Source organism: Pholcus phalangioides, unplaced genomic scaffold, assembly GCF_987345545.1.
Source record: "Pholcus phalangioides strain wild (caught in Gottingen) unplaced genomic scaffold, Ppha-v1.0 ptg000012l_1, whole genome shotgun sequence".
Lineage (NCBI taxonomy): Eukaryota > Metazoa > Arthropoda > Arachnida > Araneae > Pholcidae > Pholcus > Pholcus phalangioides.
The window spans coordinates 139,352-156,438 of record NW_028301605.1 but is presented as its reverse complement, the minus strand read 5'-3'; the positions used below and the strand labels follow the sequence as shown (position 1 = coordinate 156,438).

The 17,087-nt window shown below is 28.5% G+C and overlaps 1 long non-coding RNA gene across 4 annotated transcripts in view; it reads right to left on the bottom strand.

Annotated features, from left to right (window-relative positions):
• The window catches only part of LOC149079111 (uncharacterized), a 53,810-nt gene extending 46,446 nt beyond the window's left edge, over positions 1 to 7,364 (bottom strand). The window contains exon 1 of one of the 4 annotated variants that reach the window (XR_016193657.1): positions 7,169 to 7,364. This is a non-coding gene — a long non-coding RNA (uncharacterized LOC149079111). Of the gene's footprint in view, positions 1 to 7,158 lie in introns of all 4 variants that reach the window. The other 3 variants (XR_016193656.1, XR_016193661.1, XR_016193659.1) reach the window with 3 other exon arrangements.
• Between the last annotated feature and the right edge of the window lie 9,723 nt (positions 7,365 to 17,087).

The following is a 17,087-nucleotide window of genomic DNA, read 5'->3' as shown; positions in this document are numbered from 1 at the left end:
GCCCTGCCTAATATCGTGTAGGGTCCCCGATTGACACCATGAATCCTGCAGGGCTGTCGATAAATTCGTAGGAGTACGAGGGGGGGGGGTGATCTCTTCTGAACAGCACGTTGCAAGGCATCCCAGATATGTTCAATAATGTTCATGTCTGGGGATTTTGGTGGCCAGCAGAAGTGTCTAAAGTCAGAACAGTGTTCCTGGAGCCACTTTGTAGCAATTCTGGACGTGTGGGGGTGTCGCATTGTCCTGCTGAAATTGTCCAAGTCCGTCGGAATGCACAATGGACATGAATGGGTGCAGGTGATCAGACAGGATACTTACGTACCTGTCACCTGTCAGAGTCGTATCTAGACGTATCAGGGGTCCCATATCACGCCAACTGCACACGCCCCATACCATCGCAGAGCCTCCACCAGCTTGAACAGTCCCCTGTTGACATGTAGGGTCCATGGATTCATGAGGTTGTCTCCATACCCGTACACGTCCATCAGCTCGAAGCAATTGGAACAGAGACTCGTCAGACCAGGCAACGTGTTTCCAGTCCTCAACAGTCCAATGTCGGTGTTGTCGGGCCCAGGCGAGGCGTAAAGCTTTGTGTCGTGCAGTCATCAAGGGTACACTTCGGCTCCGAAAGCCCATATCGATGATGTTTCGTTGAATGGTTCGCACGCTGACACTTGTTGATGGCACAGCATTGAAATCTGCAGCAGTTTGCGGAAGGGTTGCACGTCTGTCTCGTTTAATGATTCTCGTTGGTCCCGTTCTTGCATGATCTTTTTCCGGCCGCAGCGATGTCGTAGATTTAATTTTTTACCGGATTCCCGATATTCACGGTACACTCGTGAAATGGTCGTACGTGAAAATCCAAATTTCATCGCTACCTCGGAGATGCTATGTCTCATCTCTCGTGCACCGACTATAACACCACGTTCAAACTCACTTAAATCTCGATAACCTGCCATTGTAGTAGCAGTAACCGATCGAACAACTATGCCAGACATTTGTTGTGTTATATAGGCGTTGCCGACCGCAGCGCCGTACTCTGATTGGTTCCATATCTCTTTATTTGCATACGCATGCCTTTACCAGTTTTTTTGGCTCTTCAGTTTATTATGACACTTTAACATAATAAATTTTTCTCATATATTTTTCAAACATATACCTATGTTTTCTTGGTGAATTATATTTTTGCACTGTCAATTTCAAATAGTCATTGGCGATTTTTCAACAATTTCACCATTACAGCATTTTTAAATTTTTTGTCTGTAATTGCTAACTTTACTAACATTTGACAATATTTTTCGGCTATTGGCAACTTTACTATACATTTGAAATTACTTCTTACTACTACTTACATTTGAAATTTTTTTGGCAATACTGTAATTGGCGATATTCCGTATGAATCACGATTGCCTGTATTTTTATGAAGAAAATATGGTCAGTAGACAAGTATTTTCCATGTTGTGTGTGTATTGTTATTTTTCTACCAGGACATCATTCTCAAGCCGGATGGAATACCCTAGTGTGCCGGAGATTGTGCGGCATCGATGTATATATAGACTGATCGAAAAGTCAGTCAAAATTTGAAAGATTAATAATTCAAGGAATAATGTACGCTCTTAAAGAGATTGAAAAATTGACTAAAACCTTACAAAAATTTACAAAAACGACCAACAAATGGGGCTGGACAGATTTTGCAAATACAGTAAAACTCCTCTTAAAGGAAACATCCCTCATCAGCTCTAGCCCCTACCTCCTAACGCATATTGGTGGGATCAGAGACGTAAGCGGGGGGGGGGGACTAGGGGGGTCGTGCCGTCCCCCCCGACGATCAAAAGTTTATCATTTAAATGCAAAAAATATCTTTTGAAAATTGAAATTTCGAAAGAAAATATCTTTATATGTTATTATAATCAATTGTTGATTTCAATGCTATTTGAAAGCTAAGAACCCAAAATTTCTTTTTTTAAAATATAATTTTGTGACCCACCCACTAAGCTACACGTGGTAAACCCTTGGCCGCGGACTAAATGTGTCCCTGGGAGTTAACGATGGCTAGACACACACACGCACACATATATATATATAGCCAATCACTGTTCCTTATCCTGTTGTTCCTTTTTAACTATTAGACATCATTTTAAACAAAAAAAACAGTTTTTCCGTTCCAAGACGGACGACGATGAGTCCGCCCACCCTAGGCTCCTACATGGATGCCAAAATGCTATACATTTACTGTTAACATCGCACTTGTACAATCAAACGTTCTTACAATGCGGAGGGCGATCGGAATATTCTCGCATTTTCCGGTATATCGACGTCCGGATTTTTTTTTAATATTTTTTTAATGTCCCGTTTTTTACCCGTATTTTCAACGAAGCTCACTTGAATTAACCACTTTACAATCAAGGACCGTAATATTGCATCCAAACGCCTGTGGAATAAATTCATACATGCTCTATCTGTTTTCTTTCCTCTCTTCTCATCATCGCAAGGCTTTGTTGCAACCCTACGAAGTTGTTCGGTTTACCTTTCTTTTATTTCTATACAATTATTAGTGACTCCCACCACATATGATGTATCCATCAACTATATACCTATAAGAGTTAAAGAGAACAGCTAGATAGAGGGACAAAAGAACAACCTATCTACCTCGTATACCTACTCTCTTATGTCTATCCTCTCTCTTATCTGTATCTATGATACTGTTTTCTTTCCATTTGGTTTTTCCTTCCTTTTCTTGTTTATTTTCCTACACGTTCTTTCCCTTTTTCTAACGTGCTGTGCTGTTAGGTCAGGATAAGGTTGCCATATTTATCGCCCATTCGTCAAACATAGATCATCCGTATTTCTTGCCAATTGCTTGTCAGATGTAACTTGAATATTATTATATGAATAGAATATTAATGCTATAAATATGAGTGTTCATCTCAAATATTGGTCATGCTCTTTGAGGTTTTTTCGTGAAATGCATTTTAATCACCAGTGATTTTTGCAACAATGCTCATTTTTCCACAATTAGGTTTGTTTGTTTTTTTTTTTTTGGCGATAATTAGCTACCTCGCTCACCTTTGGAGACAATTGAAGACGTTCCGTATTTTCCCTTATACATGATCCCAATTTATCATGAAATAAAGAGGTCTTGAACACTCAGTACGCGTGGCACATCTGGTTTCGAGGCTTGTTAGTGTGGCCCATCGACCACATAGCACTTCATGTATAGGCTTTTGCCGACAAATTTGAACGATCTGTATTTGAAGTATTGGCGATAAATATAAAAAAAAATGGTTTCGTTGTTCGCATGTTAAAACGAGGAGAAAAAATATGAACATAGTAGATTTCTTTTCGTAATTTTTGGCAAAAAATAATTCCGTTAGGAGGGAAAAAATACTTTTGACGAGAAAAACGATAAAAGGGGAAAAAAGGCTGAAATTAATGGGAAAGGGAAAAATAACTTCCAATCATGAGATTACAGTGACGCTTCGCGATGATGATAGAAGATCTAAAGAAAACAGAGAGCTGAAATTAATTTCTTTTAATTTGCGTTGGAGCGAAGTATTTCGTCCCTGATCGTTGGGTTTGAAAAAAAGGTAGTTGAATCCCCCCCTCCCCCCCAGCTACTAATGCTACTACCACTTAACCACACAAATGCACATCGTCCATATTCCCCTATGGAATTTTTAACGGATGAGTGCATGTTTGAATCAAGTATGTATCAGGCCATTTTGTGAAGAAATTGAAACTGCTGGGCAACGTTGAAGAAAGGACATCCAACAGCGTGACCGGAATCATAAGGGTTAATAAAAAAAACAGCCCACGAGTGAGCATCTTTTCTCTTCACTGATGGGCCAAATAGAAAGGCTGGTGGGCCGAATACTCTACCAGGTAACGTGGTAAAAAAAGCGCTTGATTCGCTGAAGTTCGCAGATCTTTACATCCTGTCATCAGCAATGCTTTTCGAATTTCCCTCAAAGAAAATTTCTTTGAGGGAAATTCGAAAAGCATTATAAGCAATATAATTTAGCATTTAGCAATAGAATTCGACATTTAGCTATATAATTGAGCATAACATTTTAATTGAGCATAACATTAAATGTTATGCTCAATTGTATAGCTAAATGTCGAATTCTATTGCTAAATGCTAAATTCTTTTGTTTAATGATGAATTCTATTGCTAAATGCTAAATTCTTTTGCTTCATGATGAATTCCATTGTTAACTGCTGAATTCTATTGCTAATTTCTCTTTTTTAAATTTCCTCTCACTTCGACTTAAAGAAAGACTTCGAGTTAAGGGAAAATTTTAACACTAAAACACAGAAAAAGTTCTGGGGCTGAGTCAAAATTTCGACTTAAACAGATATTCATGTTAACGAAGTTCGAATTATCGCAAAGTGGCTGTATACTACGAATGCTTTGATGCACCTCGTATACATTCTTTTACAGAATTTCTAATGAATCGGTACATGCCGGAATGAGCGTTCTGAGTGCATATGTAGCCACTAAAACGCATTTATTTGTCACAGTGCTGCTTGTTTCGTGTTTCTGCTGATGCTACCATCTCCTAGAAATATACTGTAGAACCGTCCATACATTTTTTCCCAGGCAATTAATAATATACCTAGGGATTTATTTTCATTTTAAGGGGGTTGCAAAATGATCACGTCCGGCCTTGCCACCACATGTTATAGTTTCGAAGAAAAAAATCTGAGAGAGGGGATGAGACGGGAGATTCTCAACTGACAGCTAGTAGGAAAAGCTAGCTACGTCGCAATGCTATTGTTGATGAAACACAACAAAGCACTTTGTTATCAAGTGCCGCCCAACAGTGAGTTTCGACAACCATTGTCGTTTGTCGATGGCAGCAATGAAAAGAAGTCATCATCCCGTAAGTTGATAGAGTATATAAAGACATTAGATTCAGTCTAAGCCGTGGGCAGGTCCTGGGTTAAGGACGCGTCACATCGTGGAGCAGCTGAAGAACGTTTATTTCGCGATGGACCGGGCGTTATACCGGACAGCATGACTCAGAAAGCTAAAGGCGCTGAGGGTCACTCCGTTGCCGAGACGCTTCAAGTCAGAGCATACGCGCATACCACGCAGCGTCCGCAGTCAGTAAGGTCGCGGCTGGGCCTTAAACGATCCGTGTTCCACCGATTGTCGTCAGCAGTCTGTAAAGCGATGTATTTAAAACTTACCCAGTGTATCACCCACCGCGTGATGCCTCTCATAGTGTAGTAGGTCTCTCGCGTGAAACAGCAATCAACGAAAATCACGGTTCACATTATACTGAATATCACGTGATTTCTCGTATCTTTTTCCAGTCTCGACATTTTCTATAAATACGTTCCGTATTTTCAACAGAGCTAACATGATATTATAATATTTACTGAAATCGTGTATGACAGATGGCATTCTCTCATAACTTATTATTCATATAACTACGAATAATTCATCCCACATATCCATCTCACACAGCGTTTTTTCCATTACTACTGCTACTACATCTACGTTTACTCCACTACTGCTATCCAACTGAACTATCGCATCTCGTAAACATTCCTCTTGGAAATTTCTATCTATTTGCTTACATTCTGGAACCATAACGTGTGTTTAAATGCGTGGCTCTGATGAAAATAATGATTTCTGTGTAATGTTTACTTGTTGTATATTACACTGGTGCTGCAATTGGTCTCTTCGATCTTTTAACTCCTTTACGTTCACGGACCATTGCGTCGAAATGCCAGTGGAATATATTCAAACAAGTTCTTTGTGTTTTCTTTCTTTCCTCGCCACCATTTCAAAGCTTTATAGTAACCCTATCAACTGAAGTTTTTTTTTTTTGTTTCCCTTTATTTTTATACTCCTGTTTATGGTTTTTTCCCCCACACATTTAATGTATCTTTCTACTATACACGTATGTAAGGGCGAAAAAGAATTCGTGGGGTGAGGGTGAAAAGAGACTAAAAACATTACTCTCTCTTACTACATTTATCTAGTATAATTTTTTCTTATATTTTTCTCTCTTCCCTTTCTATTTTTTCTAACGTGTGGTTAGGTAAGGTAAGGCGGTGTGTGTATGTCATTTCTAGTATATTTGTTAAAGCTAGAGGGAGCCCCCCCCCCCCCCCAAGAGAACAAGACAGTGAGTGATCAAAAAGTTGCCAAGAAAGTGTGAGAACCTGGGAGTGATCAAAAGAGGGACCAAGAGGACGAGGAACGAGATCGATGAACAGCCACAAAGTGACCTAGAGAACTTGAAAGCTTGTGAGTGACCTAGAGAGCAAAGGTCACCAAGGTGAGTGAGTGATCGAAAGAGGGACCCAGAAAATTTGCAAGCATGCGAGGGGCAAACAATGCCCATGAGGTCGAGAGATAGGTCGGTGAGTGACTGAAAGAGTGGCTTAGAGAGTGTGCAAGCATGTGAGTAATCTATTGAACAAAGGACGATATCAGTGTGTGACTAAAGAGAGTCACCTAGAAAAGACGGGTCTAAATCAGTGATCAACAAAAAACTGAGTGACCAGATGATATGAGTTATTCATAGACATAGGCGTATTTACGGGTGGGGAGAGGCTAAGCGGGCTATAGCCCAGGGCGGTGAATTCCAGGTCGAGAAGCGGTCAAGAAAATTTTACAATAATGAGAGAAAGGCTGCAAAATTTCTATAGCTCACAGCCAGCAATGCCGTAAACTCATGTCCCCCACATAGGAGCAGGGCCCCTAGGGTGGGATCTGTGTCGGGCACCCAAGAAAGACTTTTCGCCGGCCCCTTCTCTAGAGAATTTATAGCATGAAAAGAACAAAAAATATAATTGCCCCGGGCTCCAGGGGTAGAGCCCTGCCAGCCGCAGCTTTGAGGGGGCCATGTATAAATCCACTCCCCTCCCCCCCAAAAAAATGACCCTGCGCACATGGGCAGAGATACGGGAGGGGGGCGTAGGGGCACCCCCCCCCCCAGCGTGAAAGGAGGAGTCGACTGATCTAATGTACACATGTATATATGAATTGACATCATCATCATCGTGCCCCCCCCCCAGACTTCCAGGTCTATTCCGCCTATGACTGTTGTGAAAAATGAAATGAAAAATAAAAGTTTAAATAATTACAAATAGAAAATTAATTAATTGAATTCATTGATTAATATAAATAATACATACATTTCTGTACCTTTCACGGGATGCTCCTGATGTGATTGTGCATCGATGAGCGATTTTAACGTGATAAACACTTCGATGCACGTTCCTGGTATTATTGTTAGAGCTGTGAATGGAAATGCTTACATTTGTTGGTGGCCGTACACCGCCAAAAACATCTCTTCCCAATCCGTGGATTCGGCCAATATTTAGTAATTGATCGTTGTCTCATTTATTCTAGGGTTGCTGTAAGTTAGAAAAAAGGGAATTTTCCCCGTTCTTCTGTGTTCAAGCGTCCCTATCATTGGTCGAAAGAACTGCGTTCCCCGCATTTGATTGGATCATTTTTTTGATGACGTCACCGTATACGTAGCTTTACAATTTCGTGTTTTCTCTCTCTGTGATCTTGCTCCCATATTTGATATAGTTAGTGTTTCAGCATTTTGTCCAGACTTAATTTGTTTTTATATCTGATGTTGCAAAGTATTGTGTGAAAACTTGATGGGACGCAATTTTGTTTTGATCATAACGCACTTTTATAAAAACAATTTGTAGTCATGAAAAATGTCTTGCATGCAAAAAAAAATTAGTTCATTTGTTGAACATAAAAAAGAAATATATAAACATGAAAAAATATATATGGTGTACGCAAAAAAAAACATTATCACTTGCATTAATTACGTACCCACTATGAAACGGATACTTTGTACTAGAAAAAATTGCACAAATCTTTGCACTGAAAAAATTTCGCTGCGCAAGAAAAAAAAATTATTTGCAATAGGAAAAAAATTCTTTCAAAAAAAAAAATTATTTGCAATAGGAAAAAAATTCTTTCAAAAAAAAAAAATTCTTTGCAATAGGAAAAAAATTCTTTCAAAAAAAAAATTATTTGCAATAGGAAAAAAATTCTTTCAAAAAAAAAAAATTATTTGCAATAGGAAAAAAATTCTTTCAAAAAAAAAAAATTCTTTGCAATAGGAAAAAAATTCTTTCAAAAAAAAAATTATTTGCAATAGGAAAAAAATTCTTTCAAAAAAAAAAAATTCTTTGCAATAGGAAAAAAATTCTTTCAAAAAAAAAATTATTTGCAATAGGAAAAAAATTCTTTCAAAAAAAAAAAATTCTCTGCAATAGGAAAAAAATTCTTTCAAAAAAAAAAATTATTTGCAATAGGAAAAAAATTCTTTCAAAAAAAAAAATTCTTTGCAATAGGAAAAAAATTCTTTCAAAAAAAAAAATTCTTTGCAATAGGAAAAAAATTCTTTCAAAAAAAAAATTATTTGCAATAGGAAAAAAATTCTTTCAAAAAAAAAAATTCTTTGCAATAGGAAAAAAATTCAAAAAAAGAATTATTTGCAATAGGAAAAAAATTATTTCAAAAAAAAAAATTATTTGCAATAGGAAAAAAATTCAAAAAAAAAAATTCTTTGCAATAGGAAAAAAATTCTTTCAAAAAAAAAAATTATTTGCAATAGGAAAAAAATTCTTTCAAAAAAAAAATTCTTTGCAATAGGAAAAAAATTCTTTCAAAAAAAAAATTCTTTGCAATAGGAAAAAAATTCTTTCAAAAAAAAAAATTCTTTGCAATAGGAAAAAAATTCTTTCAAAAAAAAAATTATTTGCAATAGGAAAAAAATTCAAAAAAAGAATTATTTGCAATAGGAAAAAAATTATTTCAAAAAAAAAATTATTTGCAATAGGAAAAAAATTCAAAAAAAAAAATTCTTTGCAATAGGAAAAAAATTCTTTCAAAAAAAAAATTATTTGCAATAGGAAAAAAATTCTTTCAAAAAAAAATTATTTGCAATAGGAAAAAAATTCTTTCAAAAAAAAAAAATTCTTTGCAATAGGAAAAAAATTCTTTCAAAAAAAAAAATTATTTGCAATAGGAAAAAAATTCTTTCAAAAAAAAAAATTCTTTGCAATAGGAAAAAAATTCTTTCAAAAAAAAAATTCTTTGCAATAGGAAAAAAATTCTTTCAAAAAAAAAAAAATTCTTTGCAATAGGAAAAAAATTCTTTCAAAAAAAAATTATTTGCAATAGGAAAAAAATTCTTTCAAAAAAAAAAATTCTTTGCAATAGGAAAAAAATTCTTTCAAAAAAAAAATTCTTTGCAATAGGAAAAAAATTCTTTCAAAAAAAAAAATTCTTTGCAATAGGAAAAAAATTCTTTCAAAAAAAAAATTATTTGCAATAGGAAAAAAATTCAAAAAAAGAATTATTTGCAATAGGAAAAAAATTATTTCAAAAAAAAAATTATTTGCAATAGGAAAAAAATTCAAAAAAAAAAATTCTTTGCAATAGGAAAAAAATTCTTTCAAAAAAAAAATTATTTGCAATAGGAAAAAAATTCTTTCAAAAAAAAATTCTTTGCAATAGGAAAAAAATTCTTTCGAAAAAAAAAATTCTTTGCAATAGGAAAAAAATTCTTTCAAAAAAAAAAATTATTTGCAATAGGAAAAAAATTCTTTCAAAAAAAAAATTCTTTGCAATAGGAAAAAAATTCTTTCAAAAAAAAAAATTCTTTGCAATAGGAAAAAAATTCTTTGCAATAGGAAAAAAATTCTTTCAAAAAAAAAATTATTTGCAATAGGAAAAAAATTCTTTCAAAAAAAAATTCTTTGCAATAGGAAAAAAATTCTTTCAAAAAAAAAAATTCTTTGCAATAGGAAAAAAATTCTTTCGAAAAAAAAAAATTCTTTGCAATAGGAAAAAAATTCTTTCAAAAAAAAAAATTATTTGCAATAGGAAAAAAATTCTTTCAAAAAAAAAATTCTTTGCAATAGGAAAAAAATTCTTTCAAAAAAAAAATTCTTTCAAAAAAAAAATTCTTTGCAATAGGAAAAAAATTCTTTCAAAAAAAAAATTCTTTGCAATAGGAAAAAAATTCTTTCAAAAAAAAAATTATTTGCAATAGGAAAAAAATTCAAAAAAAGAATTATTTGCAATAGGAAAAAAATTATTTCAAAAAAAAAAATTATTTGCAACAGGAAAAAAATTCAAAAAAAAAAATTCTTTGCAATAGGAAAAAAATTCTTTCAAAAAAAAATTATTTGCAATAGGAAAAAAATTCTTTCAAAAAAAAATTCTTTGCAATAGGAAAAAAATTCTTTCAAAAAAAAAAATTCTTTGCAATAGGAAAAAAATTCTTTCAAAAAAAAAAAATTCTTTGCAATAGGAAAAAAATTCTTTCAAAAAAAAATTCTTTGCAATAGGAAAATAATTATTTCAAAAAAAAAATTATTTGTAATAGGAAAAAAATTCTTTCAAAAAAAAAAATTCTTTGCAATAGGAAAAAAATTCTTTCAAAAAAAAATTCTTTGCAATAGGAAAAAAATTCTTTCAAAAAAAAAAATTCTTTGCAATAGGAAAAAAATTCTTTCAAAAAAAAAATTATTTGCAATAGGAAAAAAATTCAAAAAAAGAATTATTTGCAATAGGAAAAAAATTATTTCAAAAAAAAAATTATTTGCAATAGGAAAAAAATTCAAAAAAAAAAATTCTTTGCAATAGGAAAAAAATTCTTTCAAAAAAAAAATTATTTGCAATAGGAAAAAAATTCTTTCAAAAAAAAATTATTTGCAATAGGAAAAAAATTCTTTCAAAAAAAAAAAATTCTTTGCAATAGGAAAAAAATTCTTTCAAAAAAAAAAATTATTTGCAATAGGAAAAAAATTCTTTCAAAAAAAAAAATTCTTTGCAATAGGAAAAAAATTCTTTCAAAAAAAAAATTCTTTGCAATAGGAAAAAAATTCTTTCAAAAAAAAAAAAATTCTTTGCAATAGGAAAAAAATTCTTTCAAAAAAAAATTATTTGCAATAGGAAAAAAATTCTTTCAAAAAAAAAAATTCTTTGCAATAGGAAAAAAATTCTTTCAAAAAAAAAATTCTTTGCAATAGGAAAAAAATTCTTTCAAAAAAAAAAATTCTTTGCAATAGGAAAAAAATTCTTTCAAAAAAAAAATTATTTGCAATAGGAAAAAAATTCAAAAAAAGAATTATTTGCAATAGGAAAAAAATTATTTCAAAAAAAAAATTATTTGCAATAGGAAAAAAATTCAAAAAAAAAAATTCTTTGCAATAGGAAAAAAATTCTTTCAAAAAAAAAATTATTTGCAATAGGAAAAAAATTCTTTCAAAAAAAAATTCTTTGCAATAGGAAAAAAATTCTTTCGAAAAAAAAAATTCTTTGCAATAGGAAAAAAATTCTTTCAAAAAAAAAAATTATTTGCAATAGGAAAAAAATTCTTTCAAAAAAAAAATTCTTTGCAATAGGAAAAAAATTCTTTCAAAAAAAAAAATTCTTTGCAATAGGAAAAAAATTCTTTGCAATAGGAAAAAAATTCTTTCAAAAAAAAAATTATTTGCAATAGGAAAAAAATTCTTTCAAAAAAAAATTCTTTGCAATAGGAAAAAAATTCTTTCAAAAAAAAAAATTCTTTGCAATAGGAAAAAAATTCTTTCGAAAAAAAAAAATTCTTTGCAATAGGAAAAAAATTCTTTCAAAAAAAAAAATTATTTGCAATAGGAAAAAAATTCTTTCAAAAAAAAAATTCTTTGCAATAGGAAAAAAATTCTTTCAAAAAAAAAATTCTTTCAAAAAAAAAATTCTTTGCAATAGGAAAAAAATTCTTTCAAAAAAAAAATTCTTTGCAATAGGAAAAAAATTCTTTCAAAAAAAAAATTATTTGCAATAGGAAAAAAATTCAAAAAAAGAATTATTTGCAATAGGAAAAAAATTATTTCAAAAAAAAAAATTATTTGCAACAGGAAAAAAATTCAAAAAAAAAAATTCTTTGCAATAGGAAAAAAATTCTTTCAAAAAAAAATTATTTGCAATAGGAAAAAAATTCTTTCAAAAAAAAATTCTTTGCAATAGGAAAAAAATTCTTTCAAAAAAAAAAATTCTTTGCAATAGGAAAAAAATTCTTTCAAAAAAAAAAATTCTTTGCAATAGGAAAAAAATTCTTTCAAAAAAAAATTCTTTGCAATAGGAAAATAATTATTTCAAAAAAAAAATTATTTGTAATAGGAAAAAAATTCTTTCAAAAAAAAAAATTCTTTGCAATAGGAAAAAAATTCTTTCAAAAAAAAATTCTTTGCAATAGGAAAAAAATTCTTTCAAAAAAAAAAATTCTTTGCAATAGGAAAAAAATTATTTCAAGAAAAAAAATTCTTTGCAATAGGAAAAAAATTATTTCAAGAAAAAAAATTATTTGCAATAGGAAAAAAATTCTTTCAAAAAAAAAAATTATTTGCAATAGGAAAAAAATTCTTTCAAAAAAAAAAATTCTTTGCAATAGGAAAAAAATTCTTTCAAAAAAAAAATTATTTGCAATAGGAAAAAAATTCTTTCAAAAAAAAAATTCTTTGCAATAGGAAAAAAATTCTTTCAAAAAAAAAATTATTTGCAATAGGAAAAAAATTATTTCAAAAAAAAAAATTCTTTGCAATAGGAAAAAAATTCTTTCAAAAAAAAAATTATTTGCAATAGGAAAAAAATTCAAAAAAAGAATTCTTTGCAATAGGAAAAAAATTATTTCAAGAAAAAAAATTATTTGCAATAGGAAAAAAATTCAAAAAAAGAATTATTTGTAATAGGAAAAAAATTCTTTCAAAAAAAAAATTCTTTGCAATAGGAAAAAAATTCTTTCAAAAAAAAAAATTATTTGCAATAGGAAAAAAATTATTTCAAAAAAAAAAATTATTTGCAATAGGGAAAAAAATTCTTTCAAAAAAAAAAATTCTTTGCAATAGGAAAAAAATTATTTCAAGAAAAAAAATTCTTTGCAATAGGAAAAAAATTATTTCAAGAAAAAAAATTATTTGCAATAGGAAAAAAATTCTTTCAAAAAAAAAAATTATTTGCAATAGGAAAAAAATTCTTTCAAAAAAAAAAAATTCTTTGCAATAGGAAAAAAATTCTTTCAAAAAAAAAATTATTTGCAATAGGAAAAAAATTCTTTCAAAAAAAAAAATCATTTGCAATAGGAAAAAAATTCTTTCAAAAAAAAAAATTATTTGCAATAGGAAAAAAATTATTTCAAAAAAAAAAATTATTTGCAATAGGGAAAAAAATTCTTTCAAAAAAAAAAATTCTTTGCAATAGGAAAAAAATTATTTCAAGAAAAAAAATTCTTTGCAATAGGAAAAAAATTATTTCAAGAAAAAAAATTATTTGCAATAGGAAAAAAATTCTTTCAAAAAAAAAAATTATTTGCAATAGGAAAAAAATTCTTTCAAAAAAAAAATTCTTTGCAATAGGAAAAAAATTCTTTGCAATAGGAAAAAAATTCTTTCGAAAAAAAAAATTCTTTGCAATAGGAAAAAAATTCTTTCAAAAAAAAAAAATTATTTGCAATAGGAAAAAAATTCTTTCAAAAAAAAAATTCTTTGCAATAGGAAAAAAATTCTTTCAAAAAAAAAAATTATTTGCAATAGGAAAAAAATTATTTCAAAAAAAAAAATTATTTGCAATAGGGAAAAAAATTCTTTCAAAAAAAAAAAATTCTTTGCAATAGGAAAAAAATTATTTCAAGAAAAAAAATTCTTTGCAATAGGAAAAAAATTATTTCAAGAAAAAAAATTATTTGCAATAGGAAAAAAATTCTTTCAAAAAAAAAAATTATTTGCAATAGGAAAAAAATTCTTTCAAAAAAAAAAAATTCTTTGCAATAGGAAAAAAATTCTTTCAAAAAAAAAATTATTTGCAATAGGAAAAAAATTCTTTCAAAAAAAAAATTCTTTGCAATAGGAAAAAAATTCTTTCAAAAAAAAAATTATTTGCAATAGGAAAAAAATTATTTCAAAAAAAAAAATTCTTTGCAATAGGAAAAAAATTCTTTCAAAAAAAAAATTATTTGCAATAGGAAAAAAATTCAAAAAAAGAATTCTTTGCAATAGGAAAAAAATTATTTCAAGAAAAAAAATTATTTGCAATAGGAAAAAAATTCTTTCAAAAAAAAAATTATTTGCAATAGGAAAAAAATTATTTCAAAAAAAAAAATTCTTTGCAATAGGAAAAAAATTCTTTCAAAAAAAAAATTATTTGCAATAGGAAAAAAATTCAAAAAAAGAATTATTTGCAATAGGAAAAAAATTCTTTCAAAAAAAAAATTCTTTGCAATAGGAAAAAAATTCTTTCAAAAAAAAAAATTATTTGCAATAGGAAAAAAATTATTTCAAAAAAAAAAATTATTTGCAATAGGGAAAAAAATTCTTTCAAAAAAAAAAAATTCTTTGCAATAGGAAAAAAATTATTTCAAGAAAAAAAATTCTTTGCAATAGGAAAAAAATTATTTCAAGAAAAAAAATTATTTGCAATAGGAAAAAAATTCTTTCAAAAAAAAAAATTATTTGCAATAGGAAAAAAATTCTTTCAAAAAAAAAAAATTCTTTGCAATAGGAAAAAAATTCTTTCAAAAAAAAAATTATTTGCAATAGGAAAAAAATTCTTTCAAAAAAAAAATTCTTTGCAATAGGAAAAAAATTCTTTCAAAAAAAAAATTATTTGCAATAGGAAAAAAATTATTTCAAAAAAAAAAATTCTTTGCAATAGGAAAAAAATTCTTTCAAAAAAAAAATTATTTGCAATAGGAAAAAAATTCAAAAAAAGAATTCTTTGCAATAGGAAAAAAATTATTTCAAGAAAAAAAATTATTTGCAATAGGAAAAAAATTCTTTCAAAAAAAAAATTATTTGCAATAGGAAAAAAATTATTTCAAAAAAAAAAATTCTTTGCAATAGGAAAAAAATTCTTTCAAAAAAAAAATTATTTGCAATAGGAAAAAAATTCTTTCAAAAAAAAAATTCTTTGCAATAGGAAAAAAATTCTTTCAAAAAAAAAATTATTTGCAATAGGAAAAAAATTATTTCAAAAAAAAAAATTCTTTGCAATAGGAAAAAAATTCTTTCAAAAAAAAAATTATTTGCAATAGGAAAAAAATTCAAAAAAAGAATTCTTTGCAATAGGAAAAAAATTATTTCAAGAAAAAAAATTATTTGCAATAGGAAAAAAATTCTTTCAAAAAAAAAATTATTTGCAATAGGAAAAAAATTATTTCAAAAAAAAAAATTCTTTGCAATAGGAAAAAAATTCTTTCAAAAAAAAAATTATTTGCAATAGGAAAAAAATTCAAAAAAAGAATTATTTGCAATAGGAAAAAAATTCTTTCAAAAAAAAAATTCTTTGCAATAGGAAAAAAATTCTTTCAAAAAAAAAAATTATTTGCAATAGGAAAAAAATTATTTCAAAAAAAAAAATTATTTGCAATAGGGAAAAAAATTCTTTCAAAAAAAAAAAATTCTTTGCAATAGGAAAAAAATTATTTCAAGAAAAAAAATTCTTTGCAATAGGAAAAAAATTATTTCAAGAAAAAAAATTATTTGCAATAGGAAAAAAATTCTTTCAAAAAAAAAAATTATTTGCAATAGGAAAAAAATTCTTTCAAAAAAAAAAAATTCTTTGCAATAGGAAAAAAATTCTTTCAAAAAAAAAATTATTTGCAATAGGAAAAAAATTCTTTCAAAAAAAAAATTCTTTGCAATAGGAAAAAAATTCTTTCAAAAAAAAAATTATTTGCAATAGGAAAAAAATTATTTCAAAAAAAAAAAATTCTTTGCAATAGGAAAAAAATTCTTTCAAAAAAAAAATTATTTGCAATAGGAAAAAAATTCAAAAAAAGAATTCTTTGCAATAGGAAAAAAATTATTTCAAGAAAAAAAATTATTTGCAATAGGAAAAAAATTCTTTCAAAAAAAAAATTATTTGCAATAGGAAAAAAATTATTTCAAAAAAAAAAATTCTTTGCAATAGGAAAAAAATTCTTTCAAAAAAAAAATTATTTGCAATAGGAAAAAAATTCAAAAAAAGAATTATTTGCAATAGGAAAAAAATTATTTCAAAAAAAAAATTATTTGCAATAGGAAAAAAATTATTTCAAAAAAAAAAATTATTTGCAATATAAAAAAAATTCTTTCAAAAAAAAAATTATTTGCAATAGGAAAAAAATTCTTTCAAAAAAAAAATTATTTGCAATAGGAAAAAAATTCTTTCAAAAAAAAATTCTTTGCAATAGGAAAAAAATTCTTTCAAAAAAAAAAATTCTTTGCAATAGGAAAAAAATTCTTTCAAAAAAAAAAATTCTTTGCAATAGGAAAAAAATTCTTTCAAAAAAAAATTCTTTGCAATAGGAAAAAAATTATTTCAAAAAAAAAAATTATTTGCAATAGGAAAAAAATTATTTCAAAAAAAAAATTATTTGCAATAGAAAAAAATTCTTTGTACGGGTGCAAATTCTGATGGTACGGTGCGATATCTCCACGAGAGTTCAAGGCCTCAGTTCATGGTCTAAACCAGTGTTTCCCAAAGTGGGAAATAGTCCCAAGTTGGAATGGCCCAAGGGGCCGATAGAACCTACTGATTTAACATAGGATTCTATGGGTTTACGTGAGTTGGGCGTGGATGAGAGGAAAAAAATTCTGATGAAGAGGGCGATGGAACAAAAAGTTTGGGTTTTAACCAGTGTTTCTTAACCTTTTTTTGCCCGTGGCTCCCTTTGAACCATATTTTTTTCTCGTGGCTCCCCTGTCTTACCCAGAGTTTTCGACCCTCATCTAGGAGCAAGATCCTTTATGCGTGTTGAATTGATTTTTTCAGTGAATGTATAGCTACTAAACGAAAATTCTGCAAATATGATTGGCCTCCAGACCGCTTGCCCAGAATTTGAGCTTCCCGCTAGTCCGAGTTTTAGTCAGTGCCGTCTCAACATCGTGAGCACCCTAGGCAAAGTGAGGCTATGGTAGTCCCATATTTAGCTGGAAATAAACAGCCTATATATTTCCTACTTATTTTAAAAATTTATTGTACTATACAAAATATAAGGTGAGGGTCACGTATGAACATGAGGCCTCCGGGCATGACCCCTCACAAGAAAGGGACTGACAGAGCTGCA